The 23896-nt window shown below is 50.4% G+C and overlaps 1 long non-coding RNA gene across 1 annotated transcript; it reads right to left on the bottom strand.

The window, feature by feature from the left end:
• Positions 1-12812: 12812 nt before the first annotated feature.
• On the bottom strand, positions 12813-19415 carry LOC114215682 (uncharacterized). Its single transcript, XR_003610611.1, has 5 exons — positions 19335-19415; positions 18970-19237; positions 17217-17409; positions 14200-14311; positions 12813-13169 (listed from the first exon to the last, which is right to left on the bottom strand). It is a non-coding gene; the product is annotated as an uncharacterized LOC114215682 (long non-coding RNA).
• Between the last annotated feature and the right edge of the window lie 4481 nt (positions 19416-23896).

Raw genomic sequence — 23896 nt, 5'->3', positions numbered from 1 at the left:
TGCTCCCCACTGATTCTCCACTGCCTACAACGGGGCCCAGGACATGCCCCCAGGGTGAACACACGAACGAATAAGAGAGGGAATTAAACGAATGACTTGTTCATTTGCCTGTAGCGCATGTGGTTCAAGGCGGTGCGACTGTCAGCTTTCTGCTGTAACCAAATAGCACAGCCCAGCGGCGCCTGGGCGGCTCCGTCGGGTGAGCGGCTGCCTTCGGCTCGGGTCGTGATCCCGTGGTCCTGAGATCCAGTCCGCGTCGGGCTCCCTGCTCTGCAGGAAGCCGGCTTCTCCCTCTGCCCCTCCCTCACTCATGCTCACTCTCAAATAAATAAATAAAATCTTTAAAAAAAAAAACAGTCTAGGTGGCTGAAACTACAGGAATTTATTTTTTCAGGGGTCTGGAGGCTGGGAAGTCTGAGATCATGGTGCCCACCAACTCTGTTCCCTGGTGAGGCCTCGCTTCCTCACACGCCGGGGCAGAACGAGAAACGAGCTCCCTGGTGTCTCTTCTTATAAAGGATTCGTACAGGATCTCAATAGGGGGCCCCAGCCTCGTAACCGCACATGAATGTAATGAGCTTCCAAAGGCCCCACCCCCAAATACCATCACATTGCAGGGTAAGGCTTCAGCGTGTGAATTTTGAGGGGACACAACGAGGTCCACAGCACCAGGCGTGTTGTCCTATCTTATGGCCACAGATTCTGCTTGTCACCCCAAAGAGCTGTCTCTTAAATGCCTACAAGAGGCATTTGACCTACACCCTCATCAACCTACAAGAGGTTGACGAGGGTGAAAGATCTGTGGAACCCAAACCCATTGCTGATGGTTGGCCCATGGGGTCAGCATCCGTGAAGAACTATGTAATTCTAGCAGCACCTGAACACAAAGAAAATCTACAGGATAACACAGATTTCAGAAGCTTGAATCGAAGCTTCACTATGGACAAGTAAGAGAAATCTAACCCAGCGTACTGACGATAGACGCTTTCAAGTGCCAAAACGTCACGAAGGCCCCTGGCCATCATCACGGGCGGCCGTGGCCTCCGTTGTCCCCGGCACAGAGGGGTTTTGATTCCACAGCGAGGAACGTACACGCATCTCTTCCCAGTCTCTAGTAAAATATTAGGTTGGAATGAATTGCGTTCTCTTCATTAAAAAAACATTTTAAACCATTTTTAAATGGGCTTTATTCAAATTTTTTCAAGAGTGCCTGTACAAAACACACTAGTTTGTAGATAAATGGCCACGGCTCCTTGGCGGAAAGGACCAGTCCTTGAAGTTCTTGACGTTCCCCTTTGCCAGCACACACTTTACCAGCAGTTCATTATTACAGGAAGGCAAGCATGCTCAATTAGAAAGGGAAAATCTCATCAGAAGGTTTTCTGTGGCGACACTTAAACCCTACTGACGTCCAGTAACAGTTACGCGTGAGCTCACGGTAGTTATTCGTCGCCAGGAACAGATCCCACTGCACCCCTAGCATTGCCCAGCGTGAGGAGGGTGCGCCTTTTCTACAAGTCCTGGCCGAGCTCGTGTGTACCGCTCTACCTGAGGCCCAGAGAAGTTTTAAAAAGGTCCACAGAGAAAGCAAACTTGGAAGGACTATAAATCTGAAGTAAGGAGGGGCGCCGGGGGGGGCTCAGTCAGTTGAACGTCCGACTCTTGGTCTCAGCTCAGGTCTTGATCTCAGGGTCGTGCGTTCGAGACCCGCATGGGGCTCCACGTTGGGCGTGGAGCCTACTTAAAAAAGGGGGGGGGTGCCTGGGTGACTCAGTTGGTGAAGCATCTGCCTTCCCGGGGTCCTGGGATCGAGCCCCACGTCAGGCCCCCTGCTCCGCGGGAGGCCTGCTTCTCCCTCTCCCTCTGCTCCTCCCCCCTGCTTGTGCTCTCGCTCTCTCGAATGAATAAATAAAATTTTCACTTTAGATTAGTGCAGCCCCAAGCTCTAGCCAGTGAAGTTTTTCCTTTCCTTTCAGTAATTTGTTCTCTGAAAGTGTTAATAAAATGATTTGGGGGAAAGTATAGATCCATTCTCAAATATACGTCACATTTACCACATCTCTTAGGATAAATATGAAATCAGGAAAAAAAAGCCACCGCCCAAGGAATGCTTATACATATTACAAAGGACCAACAAGCTCTCCCTGTCCATGTAAATATGCTTTTATTTACCAAAAAAGGAAGAAAGCGAGGAAGGGAGGGAGGAAGGAAGGAAGGAAGGAAGGGAAAATCAATTTACATACAAGTTTTCGGGTTACTCCGGCAAACACTGCTGAATGTCTGGTAGGAGCCGAGAACTGTCTGGGGCCTGACTGTGTGACACGACACTTACAGGAGTGCAGGCACTATTTTGAGCACTCTGTGTGTAGGGAATCTGCCCATTGCCACAGTGACTGTAAGCCTGGGACCTCTGCGATCCTGGTTTTGTGAAGAAGCTGAGACCCAGAGAGGTTGAGTCATTTGTCCGAAGCCTCCCAGTGGGTGAGGGGCAGAAGCTGGGATTTGAGCCCAGGGGCTCTGAGTCCAGAGTCTGCATTCTTAATCACTAGGCCATTGTCCCTTAACAGCTCTCCTGTCGTCTATCCTGAACACTTCCGCCGCGGAGGGCTGGGGGCGCATGGCGTCCGGTGTGGGCACGACAATAAATAAGAGTCAACGTCCGAGCAGCCTCCCAGAGGCAAGCGTGTCCATGAGCCCGAGTGAAATCAAATGTACAGATGCCGCCTGATCCCCCCGCCCTCGCAGGACGGGGCAGTCTGTAAAACCCTCACAGGGAGGACAGAGGACGGCCCTTGGGCTGAGTCTAAAAGATGAGCTCACCTGGCGCCTGGGGACTCCATCCGCTAACGTGTGACCTTTGACTTTGGCTCAGGTCATGATCTCAGGGTCATGGGATCAAGCCCCGCATCAAGCTCCGTGCTCAGCAGGGAGCCTGCTTGTCCCTCCCTCCCTCTCTCTCTCTAAAATAAATAAATAAATCTTTCAACAAATAAAAAATAAAAGATGAGCTTCCCTGAAGTTGGTGTCTTTTCTATTTCATTTACTTGAGGCCTTGATCTACTGGGAGGAAATTTTATTTCCTTTAAGCAGTGTTTTACTGAGTGTTTAGTACACGCATAGCAATATGAAGCGTGCAGATAAGACCTGATCTGGGCCCCAGACAGGCTTCCCAGTCCGGGGGGGCGGAGGGGCAGTGAAATGCAGGCAGACGTAATCATGACCCGGGCCACTGTTCACAGCACACTCACTGTATGCCACGCCCTTTACAAACATTTTCTCACATAATTTTCTTTTTTTTTAATATTTTATTTATCTATTTGAGAGAGAGAGCACGAGCAGGGGGAGGGGCAGAGAGGGAGGGAGAAGCAGGCTCCCCGCTGAGCAGGGAGCCCGATGCGGGGCTCGATCCCAGGACCCTGAGATCATGGCCCGAGCAGAAGGCAGACGCTTGACGACTGAGCCACCCAGACGCCCCTCACATAATCTTCACTAGCCCTGCAAGGAGGTACTCAAGAGTCACGCGCCCCACCGACTGAGCCAGCCAGGCGCCCACCCCTGAACAGAGGGCATTTAAGCTGAGATCCGAATGAGGACCCATCCTCAGAAATCCTGGGTGAGCAGGCCGGGCAGCTGGACAGCAAATGCAAAGGCCCTGAGGGAAACGTGAGCATGACCAGGGTGGCTGGTGGCCAGAGCTGAGGGTCCCGCCCCAAGTCCTGTGGCCAACAAAGAGCAGAGCTGACCATCGGCCACACTCGACCCCGAAGCAAACTGCCTAAAGAACGAGTGGAACATTCCGCACGTTGTCAGCACCCAGTGTGTTTTTAAGTAAACTCGAGCAAAACTCAAAGGAGGGGAACCTTTGGAATTAAAAGTCAACACAGAGGGGAGTTGCAAGCAGAAAGGCTTCCTGAAGGCAGGGATGCAAACACAAAGCCCTGTCTTGCACGAGCAGTGCCGAACCCGGCCTCGTCCGACGCTGGGCTTTGCCTCAACCATCACGCACCCTCCACTCTTCTCTGACACCGAAACCCCCTGTGGGCTGAGGGAACACAGCTCGGATAGCTGAGATCAGAAGTGAAGATCGCCCCTGCCAGCTCCTTCCAGGAACCCGCACAGAATGCCCAGGCTGGAGGCTGCCTAGGCTGGAGGCCGCCCGGGCTGGAGGCTGCCTGCTTCGGGAGGCTCTGCAGGGGACTGCGTGGGGTCGCTGATCCGGTGCGATGTAACTGGGGTGCACAGGGGAGGCGCTGACCGCATGCACAGGAGTTGTTATTCGATAGCAATCCTAAGGCACATGGTTGAGGCCAGCCTGTGGGCAGACCGGCAGTCACAGACAGGGAGGGCAGAAAAACACAGTGAAACAGGGCACCAGGCACAAGCTAAGACGTGTTGTTCTGACGCCTCGCTGGTCAAATGAGCCCATTTGAATTCACGTCGGCCTGCATTTCATGGGACAGCTCTGCCCCAAAGGAAGTTCGTTTAATCCTCAAGGGCTGGGCCTCCTCTCTGGATCCGGGTCCACGATTGTCACACGGCGCAGGGAGGAGGCCGAGCTCGACATCCCGGCTGACAGCCGGCAGAAGAGAAGGTCCTTTTCCGGGGTGTGATGTGTGTGTTCTGCCTCATGGTCTGCGGGCGGCAGGCAGATGTGCACAGGACCCTGAGCACTGCAGATGCAGCTCTTCTAAAGTGACATGAACCACAAACTTCATTCTGTCATGATTTGATTAGGAAAAAACCCACTAATGCTCATATTTTAATTTCCGTGCCAGGCCCCGAAACAACGCGGTCTATCTTCCTAAATCGTCCCAACAATCCTGTGAAGTCGATGCGGTTGTAGTCCCAGTTTCCAGACGCAGCAGTCGGGACTCAGAGACCTGAGTATCTTGCGGAAGCGAGGCGCAGAGGCAGGTGACAATCCACTGACCGGGGATTCATAGACGGCACGCTCGTACCTCAGGCAGGCGGTCGTCTGAGTTTGGACAGCTGTATAAACTCGAATAAGTACCACGAAATCGAGCCACACCACGTTTACTCCAGCCTCCCACCCCTTCGCATCTGTCTTCCCCGCATCTGGCAACCACGGGCCTACTTTCTGATTCTCACGGCTTCCAGCGTGACATTGGACAGCATGACTCCGAGGTGTCATCCACGTCTGTGAACTTCTTTTGCTGAATGTGCCCGTGCGGCCATGTCGGGGATGTGTCCTTCCTCACTGCTGAGCAGCATCCGCTGTGTGTCTACACCTTCCCCTCCCGATGGACGTTTGGGTTCTTCCCTGGCCCGGCTCTTAGGGACAAGCCTGCTATGCACGTTCGTGCAGTCAGGTCACCAACCTTCATTGGGTGGTCTGTCTTATTCCCATGGAGCTGTAAGAAGTTCTTGCATATTCTGGGGAAATGTCCTTCCAGAGACATGTCCCTTGCAAATCTTTTCTCCTAGTATGGGACTTGTCTTTTCATTTCTTAATGGGGTCTTTCAAAGAGGAGATGTTCTAATTCGATGAAGTTCAATATATCACCTTTTTCTTTCTTTGTGCTTTTTGTGTCATAAGAAATCTTGCTTAACCCGAAGTTTCAAAAATCTTTTTTCCATATTTTCTTATGGAAATTTTATAATTGTACCTTTTGTGTCTAAGTTTAAGATCTGTTTTGGGTCACCTTGTGTGCGTGTTATGAAATAAGGTCATAGTTCTTTTTTTTCTGTGTGGATACCCAGTTAATCCAGTGAAGTAGGTCATCCTTTCCCCCATGTAATTACCGCGTGCGGCCGGAAGCGCAAGAAGTGAGAGCTCATGCCTCCAGCCATAAGCAGCAGCACGTCTTGAAGCAAGAAGAGCCTGGGAGGAACGCACACTGGCCAGGGGGCAGGAGTAACAGCCGCTGTGGTGACTCTGCGGGTCCCCAGTGGGCCTCAGGGCTGTCGCTTTCGTTCGCAGCGTAAGTGTGCCCTTAGGGCAGGGTTGAGGCACTAAAAATCCTCAAGAAGGGTTTTGTGCAAGGCCTGGGATCAGCTCATCCGGTTCTCTATTTGGATGCAACGCACAGGTGTCCACTCACTAGCAGATTTCCTCCCCAGGTTCAAGTCCACCAGAAGTCCACGGTGACCACAAGAGGGCTGCGTGCCACAGTGTCCTGAGGTCTGAACAGGGCCCAAACACGTCCCGTAGGTCTGGACAGTCCTGGCGAGGACACACGTGCATCCAGGGACCAGTATCTCCCTGCACTTGGGGCTGACACGGAGCTGAGCCACGCTGCTGTGCTCAGAAGCACGGGCAAGTTCACACTGTCACCTCAGGGACGTGTGTGTGGGTTCAGAGAGCAGGACGCTGGGGAGATGTGCTGAATCCAACCATGAAACCAGGCGGGCAGGGGGACCTGTACCCCCGACACTGGCCGGGCCTCAGGACAGCGAGAGAGGTTTACAGATCGGGTAAATGGCTCCCTCTGGTTAATGCCAACAGCCTAAGCCACAAATCTTAAGTCAGTCTGAGAATAAGGTTTTTTTTAAAAGATACAGGCTGGGGGCGCCTGGGTGGCTCAGTCGGCTGGGCATCTGCTCTTGGCTGGATCACGGTCCCAGGGTCCTGGGATCGAGTCCTACATCGGGCTCCCTGCTCAGCAGGAAGCCTGCTTCTCCCTCTGCCTCTGCCCCTCTCCCTGCTTGTGTTCCCTCTCTCTCAAATAAAATCTTTAAAAACATAAAAATAAAAATAAATTAAAAAATAAAAAGATACAGGGTGTTAATAAATAGAAGGAATTTTCAACAAGCCTGTTTCACCTGCAGAAGTCTGCCCCGAAAATAAACCCTCATTGGTCAGTCTCTGCAAAGAAGTATAGCAGATGGACTCGGCATCACCCAGAACCACAGGGGAAGATGCCCCAGCCACTGACGAGTCGTGTGGCATTGGACTGTTTATTTAAATCTCTGGACGCCTCGGTGTCCTCATCTGTGAAATGGCCAGCTGCACTTGGCTCTCGGGCAACTGTACTGCTCACAGCTCTGTGTCCCGATGTGATCTGGGGGCTCCGGGGCCCCCGCACAGAGACCTGGCCGCTAAGAGCCACGTCGGGACCCAGTGGACAGTAGACTGATTATCGTGTCGCAGCCCGGGTGCTCCCAGGCTGAGGAGCCCACGGAAATACCTACTACTGTTGTAAAAACACATGGCAGACGGTGGCAGATCATACAAATGGGCTCAGCTGGATGATAAGAAATGGAATTAAGAATTAAGTTCTGACTTAAAACTTGTGAAAATAAACTTCTACTGGATAAAAATGACATATTTTTGTGTAATTGTGAACTCTGCAAAGGAGTTAGATTTAATTTTTTTATATCTTATTTATTTATTTAAGAGAGAGAGAGAGATTGAGAGCACAGGCAGGGGGAGCGGCTGAGGGAGAAGCAGACTCCCCCACTGAGCAGGGAGCCTGACGTGGGGCTCGATCCCAGGACCCTGGGACCATGATCCAGCCAAGGGCAGACGCCCAACCGACTGAGCCCACCCAGGGGCCCCAGGAGTTAGATTTAAATTTTAACATTATCGTTTTTGCCAGTCTGAATACAGCTTCTACCAATTGCTTTCCTAGTGAGCCTTGTCCACGATTATCATGTGCACAAGATTTGCCCTGTGTACAGCTTACAGGAGAAACTAGATCCCCTTCTTCCAAATGTCTGATTGTTTGTTTTTTTTTAAAGGTCTTTTTATTTGAATCATTTCCAAAAAAAAAGGTCCTATGCCCAACCAAACTGCCACTCGAGAATAAGTTATTTGTCCTCTTTCCGGAAGCGGCCGGACGTGATCTCTGAAAACCCCACAAAATCATGCAAAGCAGGAAGTTCAGATCTTTGTGGTCCCTTCCAGGACTCTCGTGACGCCGCCTGGGCCATCGAGGGTGTGCACATCCGCAAAGCCACGGTGCCTCCAGTGGATGTCACTGTGGGGAGGAGGCGGTGTGCGCCATCCATCCCCGGGATGCTGCAGTTGGGTCAAGTGCCCCCCAGCAGGTCGCTCCCTCTTCCATAGAACTTCATTTATTAAACAGCTCTGCACTTTCCCTTTCACATTTTAAGTTCTTGTCCTTCATGTGTCCTTCCATATTTAAATGTAGTACAATACCCAAATACCTTCTGGCACAAAACCAATACTGGGGAAGACACACAGCAGGTCTGCAAGGCCAGTGGCCCCTTACTCTTGCGGAAGAGGAGGTGCTCTGGGGAACTGCAGGGCTGAGACAGTGAGTTCGTTACTGTGGCATTATGAGGCACAGAGGAAGGAGAATGCTGGCTGGAAGGGGCCAGGGGAGGCCATCTGGGAGAGGAGGTGTGGAGGGCCGAATTCCGGGAGTGACCCCAATGACCCTCAGCCTTATGTGATCTCATCTCCCCTGAGCGTGGGTGGAATGAGTCAATGTGATGGTTTTACCTTACCTGGCACAAGGGAGCTTGTCCGTGTGGGCCCGGGCCAAGCACTGAGTCTCCTGCAGGAAGAAGACTTGACGTGGGGGGATCTCCCCCGAGGGGGCCCTCCTGCTTCTGAGGTGGGGTGGGCCACATGCAGGGGCCAGAGAGCAGCCTCCAGGAGCTGAGAGCCACCCCAACCTAGACAAGGGACCTCCTTCCCGTGACAGCAAGGAACTGAGGTCAGCAGGGAACCCGGATGAGCTGGGGAGCAGAGTGACCTCAGAGCCTCCGGGGGAAAGGCCCCCCAGCTGACCCCTTGGGCTCCCACCTGCTCAGCCGGACCATCTGCATGATGGATGGTAACTTGTGTGCAGCAATGGAGGGCCGACACCGGTGACATGTGAGGTGTGCCCAGGTAGGGACAGGTAGGGTTTCAGATGGTGGGAAGAAGCGAGGGGAGAGCCTGACCACACTGGAGGGTGGGAAGTTCTGGGCGCCAGCAAGGTCAGCTCGAGGGGTCTGGAGAGCCGTCCCAAGCTGCTAATCTCTTCTCAGGGATACTGTGAAGGCTTTCAAGCACAGGAGTCCATGCAAGCAGCTGTTCCTTTGAAGGCCACATCAACATTACACGTGGCGGGGGGGAGAGGGGGCAGACACAGAGGCAGGAAGACTATTAGGAACCTGTCACCACTGCCCAGGGGACAGGCAGGGTCTTCCAGTGCCCACCAGGCCCCAGGCAAGTGCGGGGTCGCCCCTTAGTGACAGGGGACAGAAGCACGGTATAAAAGCCTGTCTTCCGGAGGCATCTTTACACTTCCTGAAAGGTCCCAGTGGAATGACATCTGTATTGCTCAAAGCAGTGTGGACCCTTGGTAATGCCTTTCCTCCTCCACTATCCTTCTGTGCCCTCCCTGCAGGTCCTTATATCAGGCTCTGCTGCGGGGAAAATCCACGCTGATGCATCCAGCAAAGAGCACCCAACCCATGCTGATGGTGCGGATGAGAGAGGGACACAGAGGCGCCGTGGGCGCCTTTGGGATGTGAAGGGCACAGGGAAGGAAGAGCCTGAGAGCGTGCCAAGGTTTTAAACCCGAGAGTCACGGCAGGACCAGGCGAGCGTGGTGTGGAAATGTATAACGTCTGAGGTCCTTGAACCAACATTTACACCAACATCAACAACACTGTCCTCATTAACTTCGTATTCTCCATCCTATAGCCATTGTCCTTTGTCATAAAACACGAAGTCAAAAATGACAGTTGCTATTTCTGTAAAGCGGTGGGGGGTGCACACACAGCCCCAGATGCACGCGCCCATTGGTGGCTTTGCCTGTGGCGGTCACACCGCCTCCCGGGCCTCGGCCCCGTGGGATTCTGCCTGACTGATGTTCCCGGCTCCTGACTGTTCACAACCTTCTAGAACCTACATACAGCTCGCCTCCCTGGGCGGAAGGATGCAAGATCTTGTCTCATCCTCACCCGCAAACAAACAACAAGAACAGTGTGTCTCTTCTGAGCTTCCAGCAAAACTGTGGTTTTATAACTTAACCTCAATTATGTGGAAAGAGAAACAACACCTAGGACCCCAGATGCCAACAGAACCAAAAACGAAGCCCTGCGTCTCATCAGCGTCTTTCCTCTTAGCTGCCTCGAAAAGCAAAGTGACATTTTAGGGCAAATACTGAGGGCTCTCTCACTTTTTGAGTGCTTATAATTTATTGAGCACTCTGCCCACAATAGTTTACTAAATTCTCGCAGCGACTCCATGCACTGGTTGTTAGAGCTTCATTCTGCAGAGGGAAACACCAACCCCTCGAGAAGGGACAGCCATCCATCCAGTGGCCCGGAGCGTCTCGGAAACCTTGGCCTCCTCGAGGCAAATCCCGTTCTTCCTGTTCATCTGGTCATCCTGACCCCCTGCGGGCTTGGTAGCTGAAGAGGGGCGAGCCAGGAAGGAGCGGACAGGCCGGCACTATTTCCCCCGGGTCAACGACCCTTAACCCTGGGGGCTTTCCATGTTTATCTTCCAGAAGAACAGAGGCAAACGGTTTGCTAGATCCCTGTGCATCGATACTGGTAAGTCAACCCTGACACAAGTGCGTGCAGTATCACATTTCCTAAGCTGACGCACTCTGCTGGTCCTCACCCGCGCATCAGCCCGCCAATAACCCCGAAGACACTTGGTTCCCCTGAGCCGTGCCTCCTTCCAGCCTCTGGGATGAGCTGGTGCCCCTCGGGGCTCCGACCCGGCTGCCTGGGAGGGGAACCCCACCTCGTGCTCTCTAACGTTCTCCCGGGGAAGACGTTCCCGCATACACACAAGCCTGCAACATGGCGGAGCCAGAGGTTGTTCAAGGTTAGGGGTTCATCAGGAGCTGAAGAGTCGCAGTGGAAGCCGTGCTCCAGGGAAGCGTCCAGGCCGCCCTTTCGCACATCAGTAAGGGGCACACGAGGTGTGTTGTAAGAGTTTGTGTAGCCTCCAGAATGTTCCATCTGTCTTGCTTACGCCCTCTTACTGGAGCTGCAGAGGCGGGAGAGCCGAGGCTGCTGGGAGGCGGGTCATGTTGATTTCCCAACACAAATAACACACTCGTCAACGTGGGAAAAAATCAGAGAAGCTGGAACCCTCCCCAAAACGCCTGGTTGAATCAGCACCATGGGCTGAGACGGGAATCCACTCCAGCACAGGTCCCAGCAGCTCCCCTCCTGCAGCATGCCTTCCAGTTGCTGGAAAGGAAAACCCCTTACAAATCATGCTGCTGGAATTCTAATGAACCTGAGTCTGTCCCCAGGTGGACAGAGAAAATCCAGGTGCCGGACCTAAAAATGCAAGGACTGAGCTGACCCCGGAGCTCAGGGACCCCTCGGAGGTGCCACCGGGCTGGGTGTGACCCACTGGATACCCATTGGTGACAACCCTCGCCCTCCCCTAAAAAACAACCTTTACACATCAGGATGCTTCAAAGTCACACATGTGTCATAAGGAACCGTTTATGAAGGCCTTGCTAGGAAATCATTTTTTTTTTCATTATTTATTTGACAGAGAGAGAGCGCACAAGCAGGGGGAGTTGCAGAGGGAGAGGGAGAAGCAGGCTCCCCACTGAGTAGGGAGCCTGATGCAGGGCTCGATCCCAGGACCCCGAGATCATGACCTGAGCTGAAGGCAGGCACTTAACAACTGAGCCACCCGGGCGCCCCTAGGAAATCATTTTTAAGTATTTGGCTGCCCACAAAAATATCTGATTGTCTCCCTTCCACCCACCATGGACTATGTACACAACATATATTTATACGTGTGTATACGCACATACAACACGTGTGTCCTCGCTCTGTCTTCCTCCTGCTTCACCACCATGTTTATATATCTCCGCATCAGGAGCATTGGGTGCTCAAAACATCGCCCACGGTCTCGGCCACAACTCCCACCTGCAGGCAGACGTTGCAGACCAGGCCCCGGACAATTTGAGGCAGACCTGATTACCTGGCTCTCCCCTGCTCTCAACCCTTCAGGCCATGGATGTCCAGCGGCCCCATCCCACCCTCCGTCCCTCATAAGCAACAGTCCTCCTGGCTCTGCGGTGGCTTCCAGCCCACAGACACCTCCTGCTGCCTCCCAGCTCAGCCCGGGTGCGGCTCCAAGCCCCTCGCCTGCCCCCAGGAAAGCACCCAGCCGGTTTGTCCTCTTCCTCACTTGGCCCTCAGGTGGGGCCGCAGACCGTGAGGAACCACGAAGCCGGACTGCGTCCCTCCCAGAGCGATGACAGCAGAAGCACTTCTGGCTGCAAGAACCTTCCAAACAGCCAAAGGCGTGGGCAGGAACAGTCTTCCTGGCACACGTCAGATTTGCCTTGAAAGGAATCTTACTGCCTTCAGAAAGAAATGTCCTTAAGTCCTTAACCTGCGATCAAGGTCCTGCAGGGTCTCACCCAATGACGCCATCCACGTGGCCACCTCTTGGTTCCCTCCACGTCACTGTTACTGGACGGAGGGGCTCACGGTCCCCAAATGGGTCCCAAGCAGCTCCCTCTCATATGCTGGGATGTGAAAGCCCCAACAGCCTCCTGTCTTGCAGGGGTCGCATCTAGGACCCTGCGACCCCATCACCCTCTGACACTCACACTCGCCTCCTCCCCCCCCCCCCCCCCACGCTCTCCGGGCTCCTGCCAGTGAGTGTCCTCTGGCTTTCCCTTTCTGGAAGTTCTGATTCTCACAAATGACTTTTCCATTTTCAGCTCCCCCCTCTGGCGCCAGGAGCCCCTTTCCCTCCATCCCACATGTCCTAGCCCCCCGCCCCCCGCTGGCTGGTGCAGACGCCACTTCGTCCGGGAATGCTTTCAAGCAGGAAGAAGCCCCCACCTGGATCCCACACACCTGACTCATCCCCCGCCCCCGCCCGAGACACCTGCCACTGTAACTTTACAGGTGTCTGTGGACTTGGCTTAACGCCGTTCCACACGTGAGAATTCAAGTCTGCTAAACCCAGGTTTTACTTTGGATTTATCTTTGGATCCCTCCCAGCCTGGAAGCATGGTCCACTGGCCACAATACATTCCAAGTATTTTGTGGAATAGATGAATGATCTCACTCAGGAGGAAGTTTTTGAGTCTGCGTGTAGTTCTTGCCGATCAGAGAAGGAAGAGCGTCTCGGCCATTCGGGGGAGACGTCCCTGGACAGTCACCTAGTGACTTAGCTCCAATTTTAGGCATGAAACCACAAGCCTATTTTCGTGAGGGGAGCACGTCAGAATGCTGTTTTGCAGTCTTTCCTGTAATTGCACAAACCAGGGTGGTTATCTAGAACCCCGTTTTCAACAGATCCCAGCTGTCAGCGTCAGTAAACACTCTACAAACCAAATGAAATGTATCGTTCACAGAAATAAAATACATTTTAGGGGCACCTGGGTGGCTCAGTCAGTGAAGCGTCTGACTCTTGGTTTTGGCTCAGGTCCTCATCTCAGGGTCCTGGGATCGAGCCCCACATCGGGCTCTGCTCAGGGTGGAGTCTGCTTGTCTCACTCCCTCTGCCCCTCCCCCTGCACGCTAGGTCTCTCTAAAATAAATAAATCTTTAAAACAATAGGGGCACCTGGGCGGCTCAGTCAGTTAAGCGTCTGCCTTTGGCTCAGGTCATGATCCCAGGGTTCTGGGATCAAGACCCATGTCAGGCTCTCTGCTCAGCAGGGAGCCTGCTTCTCCCCCTGCCTCTGCCTGCCGCTCTGCCTACTTGTGCTCTCTCTCTCTCTGTCTGTCAAATAAATAAATAAAATCTTTTAAAAAAATAAAATAAAATAGGGCACCTGGGTGGCTTAGTTGTTAAGCGTCTGACTTCGGCTCTGGTCATGATCCTGGGGTCCTGGGATCGAGTCCCGCATCGGGCTACCTGCTCAGCGGGGAGTCTGCTTCTCCCTCTCCCTCTGCTGCTCCCTGCCCTGCTCGTGCTCTCTCTCTCTCTCAAATAAATAAATAAAAAACTTAAAAAAAATAAACCATTCTAACACTCTGTTAGTTAGCCTATTACATTCTGTATTTCTTGCACCGGCTGGATGTAAAATAAAAAATTAAAAGTACTTCAAGAAGCATGGAGAAAGTTCTATATAATCTTGGTGGGAGAAGCTATCCTAAGTATGACACAAAGTCCAGATGGCACTTTTATTAAAAAGACTTACAAATGAAATTATATTTACAAAAAATTGATTCCATACCACACAGAGAGGAAATGCATTCAGATAAATTACACACCAATTTGTGGGACATATTCAAAGGACAAAAAGAACTAGAAAGAAATATTGAACCTTACCCGGTAGGTTTATTTTCAGAAGCAGATGCACTGGTACTATAGGGATGAGACTGTTTCGTGTTGTAGGGCAGCATCGTGAGTAAGCTCCGTCGTGTTTCGGGCACAGGGTTTTCTGCAGGAAGAGGGAGGGACAGTTGGGAAGGTGAGGAAACGCTCATGATGTCAGATGTGGATGACGACACAAAACTCGTGACACACAGAAGATACACGTGTATATATTTGAATTGCACACTTAATTTTACATCTTAAAAAGTTCTGCAGGAAAGTATAATGGACAAAGACCAAAGGCCAGGGAAAAACCAAAGAAAACATTTGTAACACGCAGGCTAAGAGCTAGTTTCTCAAGTACATAAAGCGCTCCTATATATCAATTGTTTAAACCCAATAAAACACAAAGGACAAGAACAGATATTTCTCAGAAAAGACAGATGGCTTCTTAATTTATCAAAAGGGGCATCTGGCCAGCTCGGTCGATGGAGCATGGGACTCTTCATCTCGGGGTGGTGAGTTCAAGCCCCATACTGGGCGTAAGAACTTACTTTAAAACAAAAACAAAAACAACAAAAGAAAACGAAAAACAAGTTTGACCTCACTCATCACATTAAACAAGCAAATTAAAAACTGTGGGGAAAATCATAAATAGCTATCAAATTTAAAATTCAGATACTCTGACTCAGCAATTCCTCTTCTAAACATTTATGTTACAGACACGCCCACAAATGGATGCGAAACCAGGATTTCACTGCACACTACTTGTAGCAACAGGAGTTTGGAAATAACCGGAATGACTACCCAAAGCAGGCCATTCACCCAGCAGTGGCAGATCCATGCATGAGATGCTATACACCTGTCACGACAAGGAGACAGTGCACACATCTTGATGCAGAAATGTTTCCAGGGTACGTTGTGAAGATTAAAAACAGGCAAGGTACTAACGTGGTGTGTCTGTGGCTAGTCTCAGTGCTTTTAAACAAAAGCACATAGATAAATATAAAAGTATGTACACTTCGTTTACACAACGAACAGATCTGGGGAATTAATAAAAAAACGACTGGTTGCTTCTGGGAAAGGAAATGGGGAGACTTGATGGAGGTGGTCACTTTTTACTTGTGCTCTGTTGAGCTTTTCAGATTTTATTAACCTACTTAAAAGTAATTATTTAATTTCAAAACAGCTTCTTCACAAGAAAAATGCAACTTAAAAAAATTTTAAAGATTTATATATTTATTTTGGAGAAAGAGAGAGAGAGAACACGAACGGGAGAAGCAGAGGGAGAAGCAGACTCTTTGCTGAGCACGGAGCCGGACTCAGGGCTTGATCCCATGACCCTGAGATCATGACCCCGAGATCACGACCTGAGCTGAAACCAAGAGTTGGACGCTCAACCGACTGCGCCACCCAGGCGCCCCACAACTTAAAATGTTTAAGTGAAGATTAAAAATTGGGAACATAAGTGTAAAAAACATAACATCCAATAAAATATTAAAAATGGATAAAATTGGTGCTCATTTTTCCCTTGACCAGCCGTTGTAGTTGCTGGACCGTCTTCAGACACGTAAGCACAGGTGGGTCCCGTTGCAGGAGAAGACAGACCCCATCACTAATGGAAGACATACAGGTTCGGGCACCATCAGAAAACACGACACTATCAAAGATAAAAACGGATAAAACTGGAGCTTATGAGATGGTTCCGCTCGTTCAGATGGTGTCTGAGCACTTTTCCCCAAACGAGGTTGACACGCACCTGCCGAGAGACTCTGAGGTTCCCATCCTACCTGCTGTTTGCATGCCAGCCCCTAACAGAGAAGAGGGAGCAAGAGGAAGCGGGGGCGTGCGGGGAGCATTTCAACTTATCAAGATTCCAGCACCAGCAATGTATTTTTTATTGGGAGTTAGAGGCTTTTAGGGAAAGTGGTAATTGGGGGGGGAAATGTGGTTTTGTTCTTCCTATAAAGCTACCTGGGGGGTGCCTGGGTGGCTCAGTTGGTTAAGCGACTGCCTTCGGCTCAGGTCATGATCCTGGAGTCCCGGAATCGTGTCCCGCATTGGGCTCCCGGCTCAGTGGGGAGTCTGCTTCTCCCTCTGACCCTCTTCCCTCTCATGCTCTCTATCTCTCATTCTCTCTTTCTCAAATAAATAAATAAAATCTTAAAAAAAAGCTACCTGGGAATATATAACAGGTATTTAAAATCATTCTTTGATCCTTCTACCTTGATGTCAAAAACGCCCATGTTCATATCAATGCTATTTATAATAACGGAAACATGAGAAATAGGTTGAAACTTTATTTTGTTTTCTAAAACACACGGGTGGAGACCATGCTAATTCTAACAGGTGAAATAACAATGAATGAAAAGCAGAATACCGGACACTAGATACACACCTGTTGCAAGAATACTGGACACTAGATAAACATTTGCCGCAGGAACACCAGGTGGTAGATACACACTCGCCACAGGAACACCGGGTGCTAGATACACAATTGCTGTTGCTGCAACAATACCGGACAGTAGATACACACTCGGCACAAGAACACTGGGCGATAGATAAACCGTTGCTGCAAGAATACCGGGTGGTAGATACACACTTGCCGCAAGAACACCAGGCGGTAGATACACACTTGCTGCAGGAACACCGGGCGGTAGATACACGCTCGCCGCAAGAATACTAGGCGGTAGAGACACACTCATTGCAGTAACATCAGGCGGTAGATACACACTCGCCACAGGAACACCAGGCAGTAGATACACACTCGCTGCAAGAATACCGGGTGGTAGATAACACACTTGCCGCAAGAATACCGAGCAGTAGATACACACTCATTGCAGTAACATCGGGCGGTAGATACACACTCGCCGCAGGAACACCGGGCGGTAGATACACACTCGCCACAGGAACACCGGGCGGTAGATGCATACTCGCCGCAGGAACACCGGGCGGTATATACACACTTGCCACAAGAATACCAGGTGGTAGATACACACTCGCTGCAGAAACACCGGGCGGTAGATACACACTTGTCGCAGGAACACCGGGCAGTAGATACACACTCGCCGCAGGAACACCGGAGGGTAGATACACACTTGTCGCAGGAACACCAGGCAGTAGATACACACTCGCCGCAGGAACACCGGAGGGTAGATACACACTTGCCGCAAGAATACCGGGTGGTAATTTGCATTGACGTGGATGGAACTGGAGGGTGTTATGCTGAGTGAAATAAGTCAATCAGAGAAAGACATGTATCATATGACCTCACTGATATGAGGAATTCTTAATCTTAGGAAACTGAGGGTTGCTGGAGTGGGGGTGGGGTGGGAGGGATGGGGTGGCTGGGTGATAGACACTGGGGAGGGCATGTGCTATGGTGAGCGCTGTGAATTGTGCAAGACCGCTGAATCACAGATCTGTACCTCTGAAACAAATAATGCAATATACGTTAAGAAAAAAAAAGAAGATAGCAGGAGGGGAAGAATGAAGGGGGGGAAATCGGAGGTGGAGACGAACCATAAGAAATGATGGACTCTGAAAAAAAAAATGAGGGTTCCAGAGGGGTAGGGGTGGGGGGATGGGTTAGCCTGGTGATGGGTATTAAAGGGGGCACGTTCTGCATGGAGCACTGGGTGTTATGCACAAACAATGAATCATGGAACACTACATCAAAAACAAATGATGTAATGTATGGTGATTAACATAACAATAAAAATTTTTTTAAAAAGAGTATGTGACAGAGAAGAGAAAAGCTTGTTTCTGTCTCAGAGATGAGGTACTTCCTACCACTTATGAAAAACTAAGCAAAGAATAGGTTTTAATAGCTCAAATTTAGGACAGAATTCTGTTTATAGATATTTGAAAGTGTTTTTTCAAAATATGATCATGGGAGTGGTTAGAACAGTAGCTTTAAGTAAACTTACCGCTCAGTAAGAAAAGCTGTATGGAGAAAAATATTTTAATAGGAAAGACTACTAAATTTTCATTAGAAATCAGTAGTTTAATTTTGAGTAACATTTTTAGATTATGAGTCAAGAATAGTATTTTATATCATTTGAAAGAACAGTAGTTTGTTTCTGAGTCAAGTTTTTTGAGGTATAACTTACATACAGTGAAACTCGTAATTTTTAGTGTACAGTTCTATGAGTTTTGACAAATGCACATCATTATTGAAAACCAACTCATTCAAGACAGAACATTTCCATCACCCACAGAGAGTTCCCTTTTCCCATTTATAGCCAACCCCTTCCCCTATTATTGAACCCTAAGACTGGTTTGTCTTTTGTGCTTCTTAGTTTACCATTTCCAGGATGACATTTAAGTGAATCATATAGTATATGCAGTCTTTCATGTCTGACTTCTTTCATACAACATAATACATTTGAGATTGATCTATGTTGTGTCAATCAGTTGTTAATTCTTTCTATGTATCCCACTGCATGGATGTATCATCGTTTGTTTATCCATTCTCCAACTGGAAGACATCGGGTTGTTCCCAGTTGAGGGATTAGGAATAAAGCTATTCTAGAATTTCATGAATGGATTTTGTTTTAACAGAAGCTTGCCTTTCTCTTGGTGACATTTCTAGGGGTGGATTTCTGGGTTATACAAAGCAAATGTATAAAGAAGTCTACTGTTTTTCAAAGTGACTGTATTATTTTGTATTCTTACTAGAAATGTGTTAGTGTTCTAATTGCTTTTCATCCTTGTCAGTTATTGATAATGTACCTCATAAACAAAGATATAATAAAATCATCAAAAAGAAAAAAAAAAGAATACCGGGTGGTAGATACACAGTTGCTGCAAAAACACCAGGTGGTAGATACACACTCCGGGCAGGAACACCAGGCGGTAGGTACGCACTCGTCACGAGAACACCGGGCGGTAGATACACACTTGCTGCAATTATAGGAAGTCCACGTGGAGACGGTATCACAAGTAGAAAGTGAATTTGGAGGAGCGGAAGCGGTCTGTCATGAAGCGTGGTTGATCTGTGGGTGAACAGTGGCTCCGGTGCTCAGAAATGAGCCTCTCCGTCTGGCAGGCACTGCAACAGAGCAAAGAGGCGCCAGGGGCACAGTAGCGGGTCAGCACTGGCCGGGGAAGGAACGCGGGGCATGGGATTTCTGACCTTCCCACCCCACCTTCGTTCGCGCGGGGTGACCAGCAGCCCGGCCCAGGCGCTCGCGGGCGAGGTAGGGCGACGCTTGGAAATACAGCCTCGCTTCCGGAAGTCGGGTGCACGAGGCCGGGCCAAGACTTGCAGTGACGCCCACTTCTCATCTGTCAGCTTTGCCCACGCACAGAGCATCTTCACTGGCTCCTGGTTCATCTCACTGTTTCCTGCAAACCCTGTTACTTCCTCTCCGTCTTTGCCAAGGTTCTCGGTCACGCCTTCTCTCAGCCCCAAGCAACAGAATATTACCATCTTGCCTCTGGAAATGCCACGTGCGGGTGCGTCACGATCGCCCATGGGGGCTCAGGATCCAGCGCGAGACTGGAAGACCGTCGCTGCGCCTCCCCACACAGCCCCTAATGCCTCTCTGGGAACACAGCGATGTACTTTATTACTAAAAACTAAAGGAGGGGCGCCTGAGTGGCTCAGTCATCAAGCATCTGCCTTCGGCTCAGGTTGTGACCCCAGGGTCCTGGGATCGAGCCCCTCATCCGGCTCCCTGCTCTGCGGGAAGCCTGCTTCTCTCTCTCCCACTCCCCCTTGCTTGTGTTCCGTCTCTCACTGTCTTTCTGTCAAATAAATAAAATCTTGAAAAAAAATAAAATAAAAATAAAGGAGTGCTTGATTCACAAAGATAAACACACATTACGTCTCACGTCTTTTTTTAATGTCTTGTTCATTCCACCATTCAGTCAACTCTTGATTGTCCTGTGGGGGGACTTTGCGCGATTCAAATCGTTCGATTTCAGGTCTATTTTTGCTTGTGTTGTTTTTAGTGCCTCCACAGCGGGACCTGGCTCCCTGAAGGAAGAGCCCCAGGTGACAGGCCCTGGCATGACCCAGACGTCACTGCAAAGGTGAGGAATGTGTCTCTGGAGAGGACCTGGGGGTGCTGACAGCCGCCTCCCCTAGCTTCCCTCGGACCACCTTTCTGCTGGCTGCTGCTTCCTGGTTACTCAGCTGAGTACTGCTCTTCTATTTGCCGTGGCAGTAAGTGGGTCACAGCAGGGGCCTGACAACCGTCCTTCTCGTGGGCTTGGACCAGCAGACTTGCATAAAGGCCAGAAGTCTGGACCAGAATGGCAGGGACCAGTCACACCAGACGGGAAGCCGTTAGGTCCATCTCTGGCTTTGATGAGTCCCAAGACCAGAGTGCCCCTCTGCCACCCCATCGGCCTTAACACCCGTGCACTCCAAGGGGGCCCTCATCCGTCCATCAGCCCATCTACTCCCAGTCTGGGTCTGTGTGCGCCCAGCCAGGAAATGTTCTAAATTCTCTTTCCCAGAATCCATCTGTGACAGCACGACTACTGCCTGATTGTTCCAAACTCACTGAAAACTAGAAAATGTGCAACACACACAAAAACTTGAGAACAGAGACACAAAACACTTAGGAACATGTATGGTGTTCGTCTAAACAAAAATCTTAACTGGATTCCAATGCACAGTGGGTTGTTCGTTGGTCCCTCCATTCTTATTGTGCTCATCGATGATCGAAACGCCGGACCATGGTTACCATCACCAATAGTGGGACAAACAGATAGCGTGAGTTTGCAGAGGGAAAAGCACCAGGAAGGATGCACGATCGCTTCTGCACTCTTCTTGCCAAACATGAACAACATCGATCTAATCAAGAGGAAACAAAAACCAAGCCTGAACTGAGTGACATTCTACAAATCTACTGACCTCTACTCTTAAAAAATAACAAGGTCATGGGAGATCAGCGAAGGTGGAGCTGTCATTCCAGATTCAAGGACACTGAAGGGTTCTTGCAAGGACACAGTCGAGGCAAGAGGCAGCAGAATTTATATAAGGGACTATATAGTAGATATTGTGTCAAGGTTAAATTTCCTGGGCTTTAGAAATGACCTTTTATACAAGAGAACATCCTTGTTCTAGGAGATAGATCATTGCTTACTGTATTTTGAAGTAAGGGGGCACAAATAGTTTAGGGGGAAAATAATATGAATATAGAGAGGGAGAGGGAGTGAGAGGTAAAGCAAATGTGCAAAATCATGAAAAGTGGGGTCAAGAAATGTGCAGCTTCCGTGCACTATTCCTTTTTTTTTAAGTTATTTTTTTTAAGTAAAAAAACACCCAGTGGGAGTGCCTGGGTGGCTCAGGCAGTTAAGCGGCTGCCTTCGGCTCGGGTCATGACCCCCAGGTCCTGGGATCGAGCCCCGCGTGGGGCTCCCTGCTCAGCGGGAGGCCTGCTTCTCCCTCTCCCTCTGCCTGCCGCTCTGCCTACTTGTGCTCTCTCTCTAACTCTCTGTCAAATAAATAAATAAAATCTTAAAAAAAAAAACCCAACGTGGGGCTTGAACCCGCCACCCCGAGATCCAGGGTCGCACGCTCCCCGGACAGAGCCAGCCCAGACGCCCCTCGTGTGCGCTATTCCCGTGACTCCTCTGTAGGTTTGAAGTTATTTCTAAAAAAAGGAAGAGAGGAGAAAGTGCAAAAACAGAAGAACATTCAAGACTCAGGTCCCCTCCTTCTGCGTTTTGATGAAGCTCCTCTGAGAGCGGTCATACTCGCCGTCGGGATTCAGTTCTTCGTCCGTGTGGACCTGGCTTATGCTCTTCTGAGAATGCAGGCGTAGACGTGCCTCCGGGTCCTCCCAGGTCATCTCCAAGCACCGGCCCCGCGGGCCAGGGGAGGGTGGCTGCTCCGCGTTCACAACAGTTGATGAGAAGGTGGTGCTTCCGAGTGAAGCATGGAGCTAAGCTTTAATGATGTGTTTTTTTTTTTAAGATTTTATTTACTTATTTGAGAGAGAGAGAATGAGAGAGAGCACGAGAGGGAAGAGGGTCAGAGGGAGAAGCAGACTCCCCACCGAGCAGGGAGCCCGACGCGGGACTCGATCCCGGGAGTCCAGGATCATGACCTGAGCCGAAGCGAAGGCAGTCGCTTAACCAACTGAGCCACCCAGGCGCCCAGCTTTAATGATGTTACAACACAATTCTAGTAACAATCCTCTGAGACACATGCTGTGATGACACCCATGGTTTTACAAATGAAGAAACTGAGGGACAGAGGGAAAATTTCACAAGGACTCAAAACCACTCTGTGGAGGGGCCAGAGCTAAAATCAGGTGCATCGGGGCGCCTGGCTGGCTCCATCTGTGGAGCGTGTGACTCTCCATCCCGGGGTGGTGAGTTTGAGCCCCACATCTGGGTAGAGATTACTAAATAAACAAACAAAAAACTTTTGGATCATTTTATTCATTATTTTAGAGATTGATTTACTTATGGGGGGAGAGTCAGAGGGAAAGAGAATCTCGTCCACAGCAGGGGGAGTGTTCATTTTCTTTTCTTTTTTTTTGTTTAAAGATTTTATTCATTTATTTGACAGAGAGACACAGCGAGAGAGGGAACACAAGCAGGGGGAGCGGGAGAGGGAGAAGCAGGCTTCCTGCCGACTGAGCCACCCAGGGGCCCAAGCGCTCATTTTCATCACTTTGTTCGACGCCAACTCAAAATTCAACTGAGGTCCTCAATGGGATGGTCCCGCCCCCCACACCCGCCATCCAAGATGCCCCCAGCTAGTTACTGCTTCTGCCCCCCAACCCCTCCCCTCCCCGAGTGTGTCTGCGAGGGTCCTCTGGTGGCGACCACCAGGTTCAGCCCTGCTGCCCCCTGAGAGGCGGCCCTCGCTGGGAGGAAAACGGAGGTGTAGATGGGAGTCCAGGCTGAAAGTAGGTTTCTATGTCAGACACATAGACGCCTGCGACGCTTTGAGTAATACTGTTCAAAATCCACTCCAGAAAAAAAAAACAAACAAAACAAACAACAACAAAATAACAACAACAACAAAACCAGATCCACCAGGTGCAGAAACCTATAAGCAAAGCGCAGGGAATGTGTAGGGGGTGGAGGGAGGGGAGACCAGGTCCCTTCAACCCCCAGAGAAACTTGCAATGGCAAGTAAACAATAATAAAACTGTTGGAAGCATCCTCTTAGAAGGTTCACACTCCTTTGGACACTATTCTATTTGTTCTGTCTTTATGGAAAACCCATAAATGATCCACCAAAATAGAAAACTTAACCTTTGCTTCCTCACGCGTGAGTCATGCTCTGTTTGTGCTCAGGGCTGCACCTGTTTTGGGTACACCCACAATTCTCTCACTTGGAGGCCTGACCCTGTGGCCTGGGCTTGGCGCAGCAGCAGGATAGGTAGACCGGGGGGCCCAGGATCTGCACTGGACCATCCACTGGAGTGTGACAAGTGCTTGGCGGGTCACCAGCAGCAGGCAGCAGGGCAGCATCTGGTCTAAGAGAAGACAGTGTCAGGAAGGGCGGAGCGACGACTCAGGCGGGGTACAAGCTCGCAGCTAGTAGCCAGGCACTAACACGATGCCACGGGGGGCCCCGCGAGGCAGGTGCAGCCCTACCTGTGACACTCAGAAATCCAGGGCGTTAGCATCAGGTGGCGTCAGCTGGTTTGGGAGCCCCAGTCACTGGAGTGTGGCTCTAGGGCAGACTCAGTGCCCAGGGGGTAGGACAGAACTGGCAGGGAGAAGGCAAATACCA

The sequence above is a fragment of the Eumetopias jubatus genome, unplaced genomic scaffold, assembly GCF_037043125.1.
Source record: "Eumetopias jubatus isolate StellerSeaLion01/CBP00866 unplaced genomic scaffold, mEumJub1_p1.0 scaffold_12, whole genome shotgun sequence".
NCBI lineage: Eukaryota > Metazoa > Chordata > Mammalia > Carnivora > Otariidae > Eumetopias > Eumetopias jubatus.
The sequence above is the reverse complement of the archived record's forward strand: the minus strand, read 5'-3'. Positions and strand labels throughout refer to the sequence as shown.